This window comes from Triticum urartu, chromosome 1 (genome assembly GCF_003073215.2).
Source record: "Triticum urartu cultivar G1812 chromosome 1, Tu2.1, whole genome shotgun sequence".
Classification (NCBI taxonomy): Eukaryota; Viridiplantae; Streptophyta; class Magnoliopsida; order Poales; family Poaceae; genus Triticum; species Triticum urartu.
Window position 1 is genome coordinate 213,803,589 of NC_053022.1, and position 18,206 is coordinate 213,821,794.

Below are 18,206 nucleotides of genomic sequence, written 5' to 3' on the forward strand. Positions count from 1 at the left end.
AATTCACTTTTTAAATATAAAACAATCATCGCAAACATTTTAGTAGAACACCCGTTGCAAACGACACCTTCCCAGGAAGCCAAATGAAAATGTGCCGAGCAGGATTTCTCTGCTCTTGAATTGCAAACGTTTTAGATAGAACACTCGTACGCAAAGTGAGAGCAGCGCAGGATTTGTGCATCCTTCAACGCAAACGGTTGTTTGGATGACCCGTGTGCAAACCACGTACAAACAATTTGGTAAGATTTGTCAATCCTTGTAACACTGCGATTGTCCAAAATATGGAGCTAAAAATCACTAGCCAGTATCCAATTTTTGCAACTAAAATTCATTAATTAAGCATAGATTTCATTCATAGATTAGCAGTTGTTCTTAATTATACAAACAGTTCAACTCGACGCTGAACCGACCCAAACTTTTCCCCTAATTGTTTGCCAACCACTTACTGAAATAGCTAGTTCAACTATATATACTTAGCTAATTTTAAGTACGTTGTACAGTTCCACCACATCTATTAGTCAGATGAACTGAACAAAATAGCCCCTAAATACTATACTACTGCGGAGGCTTTGTACTACTTCCGGCTGTGCCTCTCCTCTTCCGAGCGCGCTCAGTAAGAGGCAGAGAGGAGAGCCTACCGACGAGCTAGGCAACCACAATACGGTGCCTGCCACTATTGCAGCTTCAACGACGCTCACCTCGAACGCCCTCTGCCGCTCCAGATGATCCGTCTCGAAGCGGTGGTTCTCCTCGTAGATCTCCTGATTCCTTGCCTCTGAGGCGGCGTGTGCCGCAGCCACGACGGCAGTAAGGCTCTTTGCATGCTCGACGAGGCGCTCCTCCTCCTCACACAGGAACTCGATGTAGCACGCAAGGTCGCTGACGCACGTGCGGGCATCCATCTCCACCTCCCGCCTTCGGGCGGCGGTGGCGGAGTGGGTGATTACCCTGGCATCGACGGTGGGCTGGCGGCCACGGCGGCCGACGACAGGGTGGCGTCCACGGCCACCACCTCCCGCCTTCGGGCCACGGTGGCGAAGCGGGTGATGGCCACAGTGGCCGGCAGTGGGTGGAGGCCATGACGGCCACCTCCTGCCTTCGGGCAGTGGCGACGGAGCGCGTGATGGCCCTGGCTTTCGACGGTGGTGTGGCGGCAACAGCGGCCGAAACAACTGCCGACGGGCACCGGCGGCGGAGCGTGTGGTGGGTGTTCCACGCACACCCAACAGGGACGCCACGCGCACTACACTACGCGGGACTGCGCGCCGCCGCGGTGTAGCCTCCCAGCTGGAGCTGTCCTCTGATGACGGTGGAGTGGCTGAGCGACGACGACGGACCGGTGCCATTGGCGATTGTGGGAGAAAGCAGACGAGATAAGCTACAGGAAGGGATGGGAAAATGCGACACAGGACTCGCCGGCCATGAGGGTTTATATAGCAGGCCAGTAAGCATTGGAATTTTGGGGGATTTCACCGAGTCGGGCGGGAAGCTTGCGCAGGAACCTGCGAGGTTGCGCGGGAACGGGCTCACCGACGATTCATTGGCGCCGCCATTTGGCCAAAAGAATGCCCCTGTGATACGTCTCCAACGTATCTATAATTTTTGATTGTTCCATGCTATTATATTACCCGTTTTGGATGTTTATGGGCTTTATTATACATTTTTATATTATTTTTGGGACTAACCTATTAACCGGAGGCCCAGCCCAAATTGTTGTTTTCTTGCCTATTTTAGTGTTTCGAAGAAAAGGAATATCTAACGGAGTCCAAACGGAATGAAACCTTCGGGAGAGTTATTTTTGGAACGGAAGCAATCCAGGAGACTTGGAGTAGACGTCAGGGAAGCTTCGAGGGGGCCACGAGGCAGGGAGGCGCACCTGCCCCCTGGGCGCGCCCCCCACCCTCGTGGGCCCCTCGTGGCTCCCCTGACCGACTTCTTTCGCCTATATATGTCCATATACCCTAAAAACATCGAGGAATAGAATAGATCGGGAGTTCCGCCGCCAGAAGCCTCTGTAGCCACTGAAAACCAATCTAGACCCGTTTCGGCACCCTGTCGGAGGGGGGAATCCCTCTCTGGTGGCCATCTTCATCATCCCGGCGCTCTCCATGACAAGGAGGGAGCAGTTCCCCCTCGGGGCTGAGGGTATGTACCAGTAGCTATGTGTTTGATCTCTCTCTCTCTCGTGTTCTTGAGTCGGCACAATTTTGATGTATCGTGAGCTTTGCTATTATATTTGGATCTTATGATGTTTCTCCCCCTCTACTCTCTTGTGATGAATTGAGTTTTCCCTCTGAAGTTATCTTATCGGATTGAGTCTTTAAGGATTTGAGAACACTTGATGTATGCCTTGCATGTGCTTATCTGTGGTGACAATGGGATATCACGTGATCCACTTGATGTATGTTTTGGTGATCAACTTGCGAGTTCTGTGACCTCGTGAACTTATGCATAGGGGTTGGCACACGTTTTCGTCTTGACTCTCTGGTAGAAACTTTGGGGCACTCTTTGAAGTTCTTTGTGTTGGTTGAATAGATGAATCTGAGATTGTGTGATGCATATCGTATAATCATACCCACGGATACTTGAGGTGACATTGGAGTATCTAGGTGACATTAGGGTTTTGGTTGATTTGTGTCTTAAGGTGTTATTCTAGTACGAACTCTTGAATATATCGATCAGAAAGAATAACTTTGAGGTGGTTTCGTACCCTACCATAATCTCTTCGTTTGTTCTCCGCTATTAGTGACTTTGGAGTGACTCTTTGTTGCATGTTGAGGGATAGTTATATGATCCAATTATGTTATTGTTGTTGAGAGAACTTGCACTAGTGAAAGTATGAACCCTAGGCCTTGTTTCAAAGCATTTCAATACCGTTTACGCTCACTTTTATTATTAGTTACCTTACTATTTTTATATTTTCAGATTACAAAAACCTATATCTACCATCCATATTACACTTGTATCACCATCTCTTCGCCGAACTAGTGCACCTATACAATTTACCATTGTATTGGGTGTGTTGGGGACACAAGAGACTCTTTGTTATTTGGTTGCAGGGTTTTTTGAGAGAGACCATCTTCATCCTACGCCTCCCACGGATTGATAAACCTTAGGTCATCCATTTGAGGGAAATTTGCTACTGTCCTACAAACCTCTGCACTTGGAAGCCCAACAACGTCTACAAGAAGAAGGTTGTGTAGTAGACATCACCCCGCACGCTGCGGAAGCTTGCGCTGTAAGCCGTCTGCGGCAGCGGGGTGACAAGACGTGCGAGAGGAGGACGAAAGGCCACATACACATACGGTTAATAAAAAAAACATTTGCAATTTAATTACCTACTATACCACCGTACTGGTTTATAAGTATGATTTAACTAATAAAATGCGAATGCATGTCGCCAAAGATTATATAGTTGGATTTGTATTTGAACATAGTTTCCAATTATAGAATTTTTAAAACATGCATTAACATTTTGTTGGTTAAATTTGAGGGAAAAGTATGGTACAGAATATAAAGGAGACTATAGACTAGACGGAGGTGGTAGCACATGGCCGCTCTCTACATAGCGACGCAACTATCGGCCGGCTTGTAGGCGACCATTTCCTACCTGTTCAACTGCTCTATGTGTGTGGTTGCTTGCGGTTCAGGCGGCCGCGGCGCGCTCTATTCTCGTGTCCCTCCGGGTGCTCTGCCCTCGTTCCTCCACGCGCGCTGCCAGTGTTTGGGGCCGACGCACGATCACGGACGTTCGTGTGCAAGCGGTTGCGCCGGGCCCGGCGCAACGATGCAGTTACCCGCTGCAAAAACTGCCATGCAGACGCGCCGAGAATCCACGCCGCCCGGCCCCCTTCTATTCCTGCGGCCATTTACCTTCATCTCTCGTCTCACACGACACAATAAGCACACCCACGAGGACACATATGGAGAGGACATCCAGCGGTTCCAATGGCGCTCCCAGCGGCCGACAACGACAATGGCAGGCAGTTCACCACACATCACGTAGTGGACACCCACGTGAGGGGGGAGGTCATCTCGGTGGTGTACACGAACGATCCTGTCTCGGTGTAGAGCTCCATCCAAACTATGGAGCAGTTCCTTGCCGAGGACAAGTACCGAGTGGTCGACTTCGACCTCGAATACACCAGCGGTCGTGCCGGGCACGATCAGAAGGTTGTCGTTGCCCAGTTGTGTGTGCGACATGACGTCCTCGTCTACCACTACCACCTTGCCACAAGACCTTGTGAGCGTTTCTCCAGGCTTATCAACAGCTCCAACTACAGTTTCGCTACGGTGGACACCACCAACGATCTAAAAGCGCTCAAGGTTTCGGACTTGAAATGTCTGAATCTTGTCCAACATCCAAAGCCACTACAAGGTTTGGGGCAGTGACAAAAACAAACTGAACTCCTTGGTTGACCTCGCCTCGGCCTCATCGACCCCTACTACATGAAGATGAAGAATGAGAGCAATAAGGACAGGAACGCCTGGCACAGTGTGTGGCATAAGAGACTGGATGAATAACATGTCAAGTACGCGGCCATGGACACGTACACAAGCTACGAGATGTACAGGCGGATCGTTGACATGAGGAACTGTCTTCTTCCTGACCCAGACGAGGGATCGAGCCACATAGCAGTGGCGGGAGCGTCACAAGAAGTAGATGACTAGACGATCGTTTCTCCTACTTTAGAATGCACACAATTGTTTATTGAGGTGTGTGCGAATGATCTGTATAGTTACTTATGTAATTGGATGTTTATTTCAGTTATATATACATATACATGTTATTCTACTATAGAAAGAGCAAATCACACGGCTTATTAGTGGCAATCGTCTGTGTTATTATTGGTCTTCGCACACATTTCTGATTACGGACCTGTTTGCCGGGTATCACACACACCTTGATCTGGCTGACCGTTTCTTTTGTGTTGCCTAATCATAAACAGTTCATCCGAGTGAACCGTATGCTCTATATCGAACACGCCTTCATCAGGCTGCCTGTTTCTTTTGTTCCTCCTCATCGCAAATAGTATATTGAGCTGAACCATATGCCCTGCATCGCACACGCAACTAAAATCTGAACCGTGTTTGATAGCTCCGCCATCGCAAACATTTTGCACCTTTTTTGACGGTTCTTTTACACCACCGTTTGTGATTATGGCATCGCACACAATTTCGTCGAAGGGTCTCTGATTGTAGTGTCGCGTTTGGACCATCCTGCAGTAGTGCCAAGAAGCCACTAGGGCCATCGTATTCTCCTCACACCCTCACACAATGCAAGATGTCGTGATTCCACTAGTGGTGCCCTTGAAGGCGGCGACCGAACCTTTACAAACAAGGTTGGGGCAATCTCCACGACCGAATTGGAGGCTCCCAACACCAGCATGAAGCTTCACCATAATGGATTGTAGCTCTGAGTTGACCTCTTCAGTCTAGGGTGCTCAAACACCCAAGAGTAACAAGATCCGCTAGGGATTAGTGGGGGGAATCAAATATATCTTGGTGGAAGTGTGTATCGTGGCCCTCTCAAGCAAACCCTAGAAAATCAACAAGAGTTGTTGGTTAGGGAGAGAGATCGGGTGAAAATGGAGCTTGAGCAACAATGGAGCCTTTTGGAGCAAAAGAGGTGAGTCCACTTGGGGAAGAAGACTCACTTATATACTGGGGGAATGGATCCAACCGTAATGCAATTCTAGCACGTGCATAAGCGGTAGTACCGCTCGGGCGAGCGGTACTTCCGCTAGACTGGAAGTTCCATCTTGTACGAGCGGTACTACCGCATAGTGTTGAGCGAGCAGGCGAAACTGCAGTAGTAGAGACGGACAATACGGTAGTGCCGCATGGTGCGGTACTACCGCTTGCTACTGCCGCTCCACTTCCGCTCGAAGAACAGAGAAGTACAGGAGGCATAAAATAAGCGGTACTTCAAGCAGTAGAGAAACAGCGGTAGTTCCGCCAGAGTGGTACTATCGCTCTGCAGGAGCGGTACTTCCGTTGTACTGTTAGAAGCCCAATAGATCTAAGGTAGTGGGGTGCTAGTCATAGTTGTAGTACAGCGGGAGCGGTACTACCGCGTTGATCTACCGCTCATTTATAAAGCACTAAAAATAAGCAGAAGTGTCGGTAGCACTGAACTACGACAGTACCACTGGAGCGGTACTACCGCAGGGCAGAGCAGCACTATCGCTTATATGTCTCAAGTAAGCCCATGCATAAGATAGGAAAAGCTCCAGTGCTGGGCACGAAAGTGGGTGCAAAAAGATTGTGTACATGTTGATTACACCCTAGCCTTTCCGAAGCGGACCCCCTCTTAATAGTATAGTGATCCTACGACAAAAATCCACCGAAAATGAACGCAAGAAAAACAACCGTCTTCACTATAAATCTCCGAGGGGGCACGAATTGTCTTGTGCCTATGATAGCTTCTCTAAAATGCTCAATGCACACGATTAGTCCGCAAAAGCATTATTATCAATCACCAAAACCACTAAGGGAGAAATATGCCCTAACACTTGCCCTTGTCCCTTTACAGTCAAATTTAGAATATGGAGCGGCGGCAGGGTAAAACGCGTCATGTAGCGGCAAGTTCGCCAATTTCCCAGACATCATGCATTAATCATGCACAAGCATCAAGGGGACAGTTGATTAAATTACTACATATATCGAGGCACGATCACCTATACTCATGGGACGAACGATGGTGGGGCCTCGAGTCGCGCTTGCATGTCATGATGATCATCGAATTGACAGCACATCACTATTGCGTGGGAAGTCAGATCGAGCCAGATAGTGTTGTCACAATGAGACCCGAGCCGTCTTGGTCCAAGCACAGGAACGCTTCGCAACTAAGGCACCATTGCGCGGGAAAAGTTCCGATCCAAGGTGTGGCGTGGGAATAACGAGATAAGGCTGAGAAAACCTAAGAGGGGCTCCTCAGATGCCCAATGTGGATACCCTTTGGCTGGGCAATCTACAAGGTCAAAGATGGGAAGATTCGTTGAACCAGCTTTCAAGACCAATGACCGAAGATGAAGAGCGGCTCAAAAGACCCAAGGAGCATCCTCGACTTGAAGACCGGTTCAGGGGCTACTGATGGTATCCTGGATTAGGGGTCACTCACCATGTTGTCTCCCAGTCAGGTGGGTCGGGTTGAGAACCCCCATGGCGCTTTACCAACATGCCATGTCAAGAGGGCCCATGGCGCATAGAAGGAACATCCCCCAAGACTTGGCTTATATTCCAAGACTTAGAGATCGTCTACAGGATGATTTGCCTTCTACATAGCCGACCTAGTTGTAACCCTAGACCCCCTGATACCTATATAAACCGAAGGGTAGGGCTCGTAGACAACACATGATGATCTCGTGGTAGATAAACATGTACTTTGTACTCCATCCAAATCAATACAACAAAAGCAGTATGTAGGGTTTATCTCTTCAGAGAGCCTGAACCTGGGTAAACCTTGTGTCCTTGTTACCATCTCATCTAAGCTACTAGCTCGGGACCCCCTACCCAAGATCTCATGAATTCGACTCCGTCGAGCCCCAGCCCCCCCCCTCCCCCGTGCAAGCGTGCACCCTCCCCTCCCTTGATTTGATCTATACACCGGTAGGCTACTCTTCCCCTAGTTCTTCGGTAGTCCTTTGTCCTAGATGATGAAGTGTTGTTGAATCGCTAATATGGTATGCATGGATACTGCAAAGGGGTCATACGTTCGCCTCTTGACCGGGGGGAGTTCTCGCGACTAGGAGGTAATACCTAGCTGCGGGAATCGTGCTTGACCAACTCTCCCTCAACTACTTCCATTGCACGGGAATTCCGTTGGTAGTAATATGATCACTATCCTTGCATCTACATAGTGTTCATGGGTGTGTTCGTATGTACGGTAAAAAACATAGTGTGTTCCCCAACATGTTCGATACTTGATGTAAGTGCATCTAGTGCCACCCCTAGTTGGTTTTGGAGTATTGACGACAAACATGGTTGAGGGACTAATGTGTTTGTGAGAATTGCAGGATTACACAGGTAGTAGTCACTCATTTATTCGGTTTACCTACCAAAGATGACCCCCAAAATGTATGAAGACATTGAAGACAATGGTGGTTCGTGAAGACATCCACGTTGAACATAATGACTCGTGAAGACATTCACTTGAAGACTATGGAGTGCAAAGACATAGTTTCTTTCATCGTTTTCTTTTTCTTCCTTATTGAGTCATAGGAACCACCGTACTGTTAACTGGGTCCAAGTGAACAAAGTCAGATGACTGAAGTGATGCTCAACCAAAATCCTATGTCTTCGAGCGAAGACAATGAGAGCAAACCTTATCCAGAGTTGGATGAATCAGCTTTGCTTGTAGCCCAAGCCAAGCTGCCGCGTGTGTTTGAAATCCGACCGTTGGACACGTGTTAGTTCCTTAGTGACCCAAGGTCATTTCGGACATATCATGTCGGGTTGCCTCCTGGCTATAAATAGCCCACCCCCTACACCATAAATTAGTGGCTGCTCATAGTTAGCGCGCTTCTTTTGTCATTTGAGAGCAACCCACCTCTGAAACCTTTGAGAGAGAGTTCCTTGCGAGGACAAAGCCCAAAACACCTAGAGCCAAAGAGTGTTAGGCATCACTAAAGTCTTTCTGTCCGCGTGACCTGAAGACTTGTTACACTTGAGGACTGTGCATCCTCCAGCCGGTTAGGCGTCACGTTCTGAGCATCCAAGAGTTATTGTGGATCGCCAGTGAACGGAGTCTGTGAAGGTTTGGAAGTCTACCTTGAAGACTTACCAGAGTGATTCAGCGAGGAATGGGTGTCCTTAGCTCAAGGGGAATAAGGTGAAGACATAGTCTTCTGAGTTCAATCTCAGCCTCTCTAACTAGACGTACAGTTGTCACAGCAACTGGAATTGGTCTATCAAATCTTTGTCTTCACCAAGCAACTGGTTCTATCCCTTACTTCCTTTACTTTTTAGTTTGTCTTCGTGAAGTCATTGCCTGCCTGCCTGGTCTATTTGACTTTACTGTGCAAAGACTATTACTTGTTTGGCTTCATACTCTCTTCCATTCTGATCCATACTACCTAGCTGCTGTTAGTCTTCGTGATTTCAGTGTATTACTTACTTGACTATGGCATGTCTAGTGCAGTTCATCTTTCGCTGCATATTATATAGGTTCATTCCAACAGTTTGTCTTCAAAGACCTCGTGTTTTGAAGACTTTCATAAAAATTGCCTATTCCCCCCCCCCCCCCCTCTAGTCGATAACTAGCACTTTCACTTGATGCTGAATTTGGGACTCATCCTTCACAAATATGGCGTGTTATCCTTGATGGTGGGGATGTATTGAAGCAATGTTGAATTTGAAGCATTGATAATGGAGATAACACTAAAATTTGGGCGCATAGCTAGATTCCAATGGAGTCCTTACCAAGGTCGATTACTTATCTAGTCACAAATCCCCCACGACTAGTTTCTGAGTTCATGATCTTGACCTCGGCAGCATGGAATGAGGAACTAATCAGATCCATTTTTATGTGTCTGACATGGAGGCCATTATGTCGATCCCTTTGTGTACACGCAATTTGGAGGATTTGGGGGCTTGGCTTCCAGGCCGAAAAGGTTTTTTTTTTCTGCTTGCTCCACTTATTTGGATGTTGGTCACCACCAAGTTGAATCGTGAAAATTTTCTAGACAACAGAGCGGGCTCTCTGAATGCCCAACCTGATACTAATGGATTTACTTCACTTTGGACGATATTGGTCCCTTCGAAGCTATTTTTTCTGTAGAGTCTTGCAAGACAATCATTGTCAACCGAGGATGTCTGAGACCACCGTAACATGATTCTGATGAGCAATTGCACACTTTGTGGAGCTGAAGATTCATGGCGCAATTCTTTGGTTAGTTGTACAATGTCGCGGTGTGTAATGGGCGCTTTTTGATTATGATATTGATGCACGTGTGAGAGCCAATCATGAACCCTGCGCTAAACAGTGGCTATTCAAGATGCATGACATCGTTTCCCATGATAAGTTTGCAAGGATGATGGTCGTGCTATTTGTGATTTGGACAACTCGAAGGAGAGCGATTCATGAGCCTATTTTATAGAGCTCTCAAGCCACTAATCAATTTGTCTTGTCATGTATATCAAATCTTCAGGTTCTCGCTAAACCACAAGCCCTGGTAACTAGAACTTTGTGCAACACTATTACACAATGGAAGGCCCTTCAGAATGGTTTGTCAAAGATCAATGTTGATGGTGTTGTGTAGGGTAATCAATTTGGAGCGGTTGGTGCAGTACGTAGAGATGTAGAGATTAGAACGGGGGTATATCTTGGAGCTTCTGCAGTTATGACCAACTTAGCTCGTGATAACGAGCTACCCGATGCTTGGGCTCCAAAGTGTTTTTATACCACAGATCCATATTATTGACTCAAGTTCATTCACGAGACCTAGTTTGTTAGATTGTACTCCCTCCGTCCGGAAATACTTGTCCTCGAAATGGTTGTATCTAGACTTATTTTAGTTATAGATACATTAATTTTATGCATTTCTAGGACAAGTATTTCGGGGCAAAGGGGGTACTACTTTGTATTCTCTCATTCATCAATATATCTACAAGTAGGACATAGAGCTATTATCATCGAAGAGCCTGAACCTACATAAAACCAAGGTGTGACAAGATCTCTTCATGCGCCACTCATCTCTCTATAGTCCTTCATGACCTTTCACTCGATCATAAAAGCGACTACGAATAGATCGTCGACAATACTGCACAAGATTAACAATATCCAATGCAAACTATGGTTATAGAAACACTTCTAACATCTGCAATCCTGTCAAATTTTCTCACACGGGGAGAGGGCGTGTGGCCACATATGTGTATCTATCACGGAACTACAAACATATAACACACCAGTACACCGGGCATTCGTCTAGTAGCATAAAATATGCTACTCTCTCCTATCCAACATAAGTGACCCAGTTTTGAACTAAGATTAGTTCAACCTTATTTGTGTCGTTCAACCTTAGTTCAAAACTGTGACACTTATTATGGATCCAAGGGAGTAAGCTAAAATTCTGTCAGTCTTTCTGCAGTCTCGTCACAATTGTGTATTTGTGTGTCTGAAGCGTATTTAAAATTGGGAAAAGGATGTTGATGGGCTGACCGATCTGGTGTCGTGCCGGTCGCACACTGAATGTCGGATTGAAACCAGATCGTGTGCCTTTTTTTTTTGAAAGGAGCACACAACATTCCATGAACTTTTTTTTTGAGATAAAGCATTCCATTAACTTAACGTGCATATCGCCAGCAAGATACAAATCCAGGGAATTGACCCAGGCAGGTTTCTATGTAAACCTTCCCGTACTGGCACTATGCACAGCTAAAGTGCACGCTACTTTTTTACAATCTCCACTACAGTGTTCAACACCTGCAATATTTAAGCCCACCATGCGCAGCTAAAGTATGGGCTCTCTTTGTTACAATCTCTACTACAATGTTCAACACTTACCACATTTAAGCCCACACACATTTGAAATTTAACATCCTAGAATAAAGAGCCTAGTGCTGAAAGATCATAATTTGTAGCAGAACGGCTTGGTCATTTCTAATAGCAAATTTGCTTCAATAAATGACATGTCTGTATTTATCTTCAGGGTTCCAATAGGAGGTGACTTCCATTTTTGCTCCATCTTCTTGTTTGGTTCATTCTTGTGTGACCTGGCCAACATAAAATTAAGTAAATGATACATAATAGATGGTGATGATGATGATGATATTTCAGGAATGGTTCTCGTAGTGTCACCATTATTTACTCTTTATTTCTTTCATGCCAGCCACAATAAGAAACAAACTTTATTACATTCTTCCTCATTGAGTTTAAAGATACCAGCCTATAGTATCTGGCACTACCTATATAGAATCAACACATCTCATATATTTGCAATGAGCATAAAATATTTCATAGTACACTCTTTCACATGTTTATGTTACTTACCGCACTTTATGTATTGGAGAGTTACACTTGGTGAAACTATGAACCCTAGTCCAATTTTTAACATAAGAATCATCTTTCAACAACTTTTACATGCACTTTTATTTTATTACAAAAATACAAAAAAAATCTACCATCGTATCTTTTAATTGCCTTGTGCAACTAGCAAGCTTGACACCCTTCAAGACTGTTGGGGATACAAATGAAGTTTATTTGTGTTGTAGAACATTACCACTATTATAGGACGAGTGAATTGCAGAAAACCACCACATTGAAGCGTCGTGTTGCAGAAAAGACTCTTCTACGAATTTGTGCCAGAAAACACTGAATTTTGTCCTAATCATTTGCAGAAACCACCTAACCTTCCGTTCGAGCATTTTAACCTCTCTTATGACATGTGGATCCCACATTTGCTGACGTGGCATAACGTTTCGTGGTAGATGCCGCTAGACTGGTATTTTCCCAAAAAGAACCTTCCTCCCAATCCCTCCCCTACCCAATCCATATTGTCACCGGGCTTCCCTCCTCGCGCCAGCTGATGTTGTCGCCGGCGGCGTGCATGCAGGGACATGGCGAAGTGCGCCAGAGAGCGATGTCGGAGACGTGGAGCAGCTGCTCCGGCTGGGCCACCGGACCTCGCGCTAGTCTGCCGCGAGCAAGTCATCCGGGAGCGGCGGCGGGGCTCGTCTACGCAGCCGCTTGGTGTGGCGACCTGCCGGAGCTGCAGGACGCCTGCGCCCTCCTCACCGCCAAGTTCGGCAGAGCTGCTCCGGCTGGGCCACCGGACCTCGCGCTAGTCCGCCGCGAGCAGGTCATCCGGGAGCGGCGGCGGGGCTCGTCTACGCAGCCGCCTGGTGTGGCGACCTGCCGGAGCTGCAGGACGCCTGCGCCCTCCTCGCCGCCAAGTTCGGCAGAGCTGCAGCGCCAGAGCCCCACTTCGCGGCGCCTCCGGAGACCCACTTTGCACCACCGCCAGGTCCCTGCATCCCCGCGCGCCACCAACCTACGACGGGGCTCGCACCAACCTCCCGGCTGCCCCCGCCTGCTTGCGCCTTGGCTGCCTCCTCCCGGTGGCGCCAGGAGTTTCGTTAGGCCAGGGGAGGGCGTGGCGGCGGTAGGTGACGCTGGGGGGAGGGTGGACGACGGCGCAAGGTGGTGCTGGGGTCCGGTGGCGCCAGGAGTTGCGTCAGGCCGGGGGAGGGCGTGGCGGCGGCAGGTGACGCTGGGGGGAGGGTGGACGACGGTGCGAGGACGCGCGTCAGGCCGGGGGAGGGCGTGGCGGCGGCGGGTGAGGCTGGGGGGAGGGTGGCCAGCGGCGGGAGGTGGTCAGGTGGATTGGGAAGAGGTGGTCCGGAGGATTGGGTGGAGGTGCTGCGGCAAATAGTTCTGCTGCTCTGCTCGGCTGCTGTGTCAGCCCAAATCCATGGAGGGAGTTGATTGCTTTTTGTTTTCTGATTGAAGGATGTTCCTGTAAAACTACAGGGACTGATTTGTAAATCCAGAAAATCCCTCATCTAACGTCGTCTACCATGAAACGTTGGGCCACATCATCAAATACGGGACCCACATGTCGTAATAGAGGTTAAAATGCCCGAACAGAAGGTTAGGTGATTTTTGCAAATGATTAGGATAAAAATCAGTGTTTTCTGGCATAAATTTGTAGAAAAGTCTTTTCTGCAACACGACGCTTCAATGTGGTGGTTTTCTGCAATTCACTCATTATAGGACACATTAAACTCGTCGGTTTGATACCTCGGTTTATTACCGAGGCATAACTTGCTACGTACTACAAACTTTTGTGAGGCAACCAGAGTTTTCACTTTTTTTTTAGGATACTAGAGTTTTCACTTGCATGGTTTGAGGTGCGGGGTTGTGAAGATAGAGGAGAGAAGCCGATGCTGGCTACACCGCAGAATCTCCAGGTCAACCACCCGTGTAGCCACAATCCTCCCCCCCCCCTTCGACATAAGCAAGGGATGCGATGGTGGGATGTTGAGCGCTAGGTGGGATGCGACAGAAAAAAGGATGATGAACAAGTGATGGTGGGTGGAAGACGCGTGAGAGGATAAGTAAGAAAAGTTGGGCGGCAAGTGGGCTTGACTAGAGCACGTGGCTTGCGTAGGGGAGTGGCTGCACGAGTAAGCGACCCTGCCGGCCGCCTGATTTCAGTTATTCCCTTAAGTTCGTTGGTTTGTAGCAATATATAGACACTGGGAATGTTTTCTTCTTTTGAAGATCTGGCTCTTTCTTAGTATTGCGCAAACATGGGTTGCATGTGAAAAGACGTGCAAAATCGAAAAACTCCATGGCCCCATACCAATGTTAATGAGTCAGTGCATGTAAACTTAACTATGTGCCCTTAGGTAGACCCTTTTTTGCGTGGGTGCTGGACCCTGGTATTTAGTGGCTCCCGCCAGAAACCGTTATTTGGCACATAAGGCGCATGAGCTATATCTCGCTTATAGCGAGACAAAAGGAGCTCTAGCCTGAAGCGTCCACGGTAACGGGCTGGCCCATTAGGGTGAACTGAAATGAAATAGAAAAGAGGAAAAGAGAGGAAGCAAGAATCAAACCGTGGTCTCCTGCATGTTAGGTCGCGCTGCAATCCACCAGGTCATGGACAGATTCTTCTTAACTAGTAGGTTGCGATCAACTAGACGGAGAAAAGAGCCGATTTCTCCACTAGTTATTCGGTTTTATTCTTTCTATTTTTTTTATCGATTTTCTTCATACTTTATCGGTTTTCACTGTTTTTTCTTTTCTTTCTTTTATTATTTGTTTTTCTTTTGTTATCGGTTTCCTCTGTTTTATCTCGGTTTTCACTGTTTTTTCTTTTCTTTCTTTTTTCTTTGTTTTTCTTTTGGTATCGGTTTCCTCTGTTTTATCTCGGTTTTTACTGTTTTTCTATCCACATTTTTATATATATTTAACACATTTTTCTAATTCATGTTTGACATTTTCCAAATGCCTGATTAACATTGTCCAAAACAATATTAACATTTTTTCAATACTTGGTCAACATTTTTCTATACATATTTAATATTTTTAAAATACTTGATTAACATCTTTCAAATACAAGTTTAACATTTCTTAGTACATTGTCAATATATTTCTATACACATTTAATATTTTTCAAAGGCTTGATTAACATTTTTTAAATACATGTTTAATTTTTTTCAAATGCTTGGATTATTTTTTTAAATACATGTTCAAAAACTTTCACACACACTGAACTTTTTGTATACATTTTTAGTATACATGAGAACCATTTTCTGTAAACACATTTTTTTAAAATGTTTGGTTAACATTTTTGTTGAAATATTTTATGTAAAATGTTCTTTGTAGTATATTCATTTAGAATATTTGGAAGTATATTCGAAAGTAGAAAAAGGAAGAAAAACAAAAAAATGAAAAAAAATGAAGTTATGGCCTCCTGCGCGCCTCTGCCGATCCAACTCGCGATCTGCTTAACGCGAGGCCAACCTCGGTCTCGCTAGAACAGAAGTATAGCCACGCCCCACTTAAGGCAATATTTGATGTTGGGCTAGGCCCATTACTTATTATTTTGCAGCACATAACCTTCTGTTCCCCTAAAAAAAATACATAACCTTCTGTTGTCTCTTCTTCTTGCTCTCACCTTTTGATTTTGGGAACCTTCTAGAATGTTTCCTTGTTTTTTTCAAGCTATTTTTACTTCTATTTTGGCGAGTTTCTTATTCAGTTTTTTTGAACTTTATATTTTTCATTTTATTCTTAAAAAATGTACATTTTTAAAATTTTGGGAGTTTTTAAATTCGGAGCACTTTTTCCATATGCATGAACTTTTTTCAAATTCTTGTTATTTTAAATTCATGAAATGTTTTCAAATGCGAACTTTTTCAAATTCATGAATGCCCTTTAATAAATTAGCGAACATTTTACAAATTCATGATTATTTTTTGAATTCGTTATAATGTTTTGAATTCATGAACATTTTTACACATTCATGATTTTTCTAATTCACCAACTTTTCCATATCTATGCTCATTTTTTTAGTTTTAAAACTTGTAACCAGTTTTACCACTAAACAACAAATGAGCAGAAGAAAAATGAGAAAAGAAGAGCGAACAAGCGGGGTAGCAACACCCGAGTGAGCATTGGGTCGTGGCCCATGAGAGGAGTTGATGAGTCTTATTTTTACACTCCTCTAACCTGAGTTTAAATCGAGATATTTGCTTCAATATTGCTACTAATGACTAATGAATGCAAATGATTTCAAATATCCATTTTTAATATATATATATATATATATATATATATTCCACAGAAAATGGGCTATTTGTGGACGAAAACTAGCCAATACATGGAATGAAGTAGAGTGGAGATAGAGGAGATCAAGTGAAAGATGCATAAGAGTAAACATAGCAAAAGGCAGTCTTTCATATGATCGCACCCGCTCGTATCGGCAGTCGTATGGCGTGGCACCGAGGCATCTAATCCACCTAAATAATCTTTATGAAGGGGCCGATGCCAAATGAATAACAGAACATCGCAGAACAAGCCAGTTTTTGTCATGCTCACCATAGCCATCTCCATCAACCGTAGCCGTTGTCATTTCCCATCTCCATAGACACAACCTTCATCACCACCATAGTTCTCAGTAATCTAGTTATACTTGTAGTCATGTATTGTACGACATATTATCAATCATTATATCTTCATGGTGTGTTCTTAGATATGTGTTTTTTTAGTGATCTGATCTCCATGTGTGAGTAGTTCGGCAAGGTCATGGGTTGAGGCAAGGGCCTTGTAGCCCGATGTATTTGTTGGAGGGATCAATGGAAGTACTTAATAAACTTCTTGTATGTGTAACATAAAATTGTTCTGTAGTTGTCTCTTGTCTCGTTCGCATTCTTCATCCCTGCAGGTACCCATGATCATGGAGAACGAGCCACAGAGAGACTAAGAGCAGTGAGACCGTAAAGCGTTATTCTGGACACCAGTGGCAGAAAGGTTTAGTATAGTAACACGGATCTTATCCTTGGGGATTCATGAAGTGTAGTCATTAAGTGCCCTTTAGTCTGATAATTGCAATCTTTATTATCGAGACAACCCCACGCGACAGATAGGGCCTTCGGTTGGACACCTGACTCTTGATGTAGAACGCGTGCTGGTCAAGACGTAATTTTGACACTTCCCCCACTTTGATACGTAACAAGTATATCTTGATGGATGACTTCCAGAGCATAAATGAATATCACTTCTGGTCCCGACACAAATATATGGTTGTAAGCATAAGTCCTCATACCCATACATATTTTTATTATAAGTGTTTCCAGTGTCAGCTTGATTTATGATCCGGTCAAAAGCTGAAATTAATTCTCTACGAAAAGCTTGCTTGAGACCTTAGCTTAAAGGGAACCTTTCTCTCGTGGGTTCGATAACTCAGGATCACCTCTTGGGAAAGAGGAGAGCATCCTTTCTGCTCCATTTCCGGATCGCCAAATGAAGTAAGCAAAGCTTTTTCTGGCTTCGTTGTTGGGGAGGCTTTGTGTGCCTAGTATTTGTGTTTAGATTTTTTGTTAGAGTTTATTTTATTTTTTAGTTTACTTTTTGTTGCAAGTCTTGTCAGTAGAAAACCCAAAAAGATTACCATGGCTCGTAATCTTGGAAGCTTTGCTACTCCTAGCAATATTTATGCGTGAACCTATAGCACAACCTAGTGTAGTTGTCGCTGAGTATGAGATAAAACTGAACCTAGTCTCTCTGGTTCAACATGACCAATCTAGAGGCTCTGCATCTGAAGATACCGATATGCGCTTGCATAATTTCTTTGAATTGTGCAACATGACACACATTAGGGATTATGATCCCGACACCTTGAAATTGCGTCTATTTCATTTCTTATTGAGAGGAAAAGCAAAATAATATCGTCTATCCTTGCCTAAAGGTAATATAACTTCATGGGCTGATCCCCCCTAATAAGTTTTCATCTAAGTTTTGCCCACCTGCAAAAATTATGCAACTTCATTCACAGGTAACAAGTTTTAAGCAGGAAGATCGTGATCCGTTAGCGCTTGCGTGGGATCGCATGAAGGAGGCCATAAGGAATTGTCCTAACCATGGTATGGAAGAATGGTTCATCCTTTATATGTTTTATAATGGTTTAAATCCTATGTCGGAAACTATGTCTGATACCGCTGCAGGAGTAACTATTATGGGTAAGCTGATCATTGAT

General features: G+C 45.2%; 1 long non-coding RNA gene across 1 annotated transcript; it reads right to left on the bottom strand.

Annotated features, from left to right (window-relative positions):
• Positions 1-11,246: 11,246 nt before the first annotated feature.
• Positions 11,247-13,705, bottom strand: LOC125554245. Its single transcript, XR_007304356.1, has 2 exons — positions 12,222-13,705; positions 11,247-11,715 (listed from the first exon to the last, which is right to left on the bottom strand). It is a non-coding gene; the product is annotated as an uncharacterized LOC125554245 (long non-coding RNA).
• Between the last annotated feature and the right edge of the window lie 4,501 nt (positions 13,706-18,206).